Source organism: Propithecus coquereli, unplaced genomic scaffold (assembly GCF_000956105.1).
Source record: "Propithecus coquereli isolate 6110/MARCELLA unplaced genomic scaffold, Pcoq_1.0 Scaffold606, whole genome shotgun sequence".
Lineage (NCBI taxonomy): Eukaryota > Metazoa > Chordata > Mammalia > Primates > Indriidae > Propithecus > Propithecus coquereli.
This window is the reverse complement of record NW_012152019.1, coordinates 34746-36265: the sequence shown is the minus strand read 5'-3', so window position 1 is coordinate 36265 and position 1520 is coordinate 34746.

The window sequence follows — 1520 nt, the reverse complement described above, 5'->3', positions numbered from 1 at the left end:
CAAAGCGGGTTCATGTGTCCTCCCCAGTGCTCACCACTCTTCACCCAGGTGCTCACACTGTGCACAGTCGAGTAAGGAGAGAGAAACCTGCTTCATGAGCAGCCTGGAAAGTGGGTTCGTGGCTGAACTGTCCCTGTTCTCACCTGGTGAGAACATTTTGTTCCATGTACCAGTTACAGGTGAGACACCACTTCCCCTGAAGGTATGTTACAAGTAAATGATCTCTGTCCTGTTGCCACTGAGGTGGCCCAAATAGAAGACTAAAGACTGGAATGACACAGAACTGCCCTGAGGAGGGGCCTCGCTCTGCAAAGGAGGCCCCTGTGAGCATCACACCTGATCACTCCATCAGGGGCAGCTCCCTGAGGCGGGGACAAGGCTGTTCACGGCACTGTGACACACCCACTGCTGAAAAGCGCCCAACACAAGGGAGGTGTCCAATATCTGTTTACCAAATGCAGCGCCGCCTCTCAGCACCTCGCCCACACTGCGCTGAGACACAGTGGGGGGACCTGGGAACACAGCTGTGGCCCTGCTCCTCTCTCTGTCCTCAGCCTGAGAGCTTGGGGACAGCTCCAGGAGAATGTTCAGGGGCAGGGAGGGGACATGGGCTGCCTTGTCCTCTCTACAGGAGACACTGCTCAGCCTGAGTGAGTCCCTCTCATTCAGGGGGGAGAAATAGGGAAACACAATTCACTGGGACGGTCACGGCACCATCACAGAGGAGTCAGCACTGAGACAGCACAGACCACGGCACAGTCGCTCAGATTAGTGTCCACAAGGTGATAACAGAAAAATTTAAACACGGCAAGGTAAAAAACAAACATAATTTAAAATAATAATTAACATAGGTTATGCTTATAAAATCAAAATTTAAATTTTCTATGGATTTTCTTTTGCAAATCTTATACACCTATGTTATTTAGGTTACTATACATTAATAATTTATTTTTTGAGAAATAAAAAACTTGGTGCATTTAAAATCTCACAGTACTAGAACTACACTGTGGCACACTCACTGGTACAGATGCGAAGCTGACAGTCCTGGTGGTCCCCAGCAACTCCACACCCCCACGCACACTCGCACACACAACAGGTTGGTACATGTACTATACTTGCATGAGTTTTCTAGTCAGACACAAACTTTTGTTTCTTTTTTGTGGCTTTAGTAATTGGAATTATCTTTTCTGCTAAGCTTTGTTCTTCTTATGACAAAGATAATATATACTGCATATTCTTTTTGGTGAGAAATTGTTAAAATTTTGTCATTTTTTAAAAGATTGACAGCACTGATCACTTGGTATAAAACCTATTTTCTCCTAGTCTTATATTTTGAAGGGTCATTCCTAATGGCTCTCACAAATCAGTGTCACATGAGACTTTGACAGGGTTGGCTCTAGGACTCAGGTCCTAGAGGTCACCATGTCACACGATGGTGTGTCTGGGCCTGGACACCAGGGGACATCCGGGGCCTGCTCCTGAGAGGTGTGGGCTGATCACAGCTGGGACCAGCCACCTGC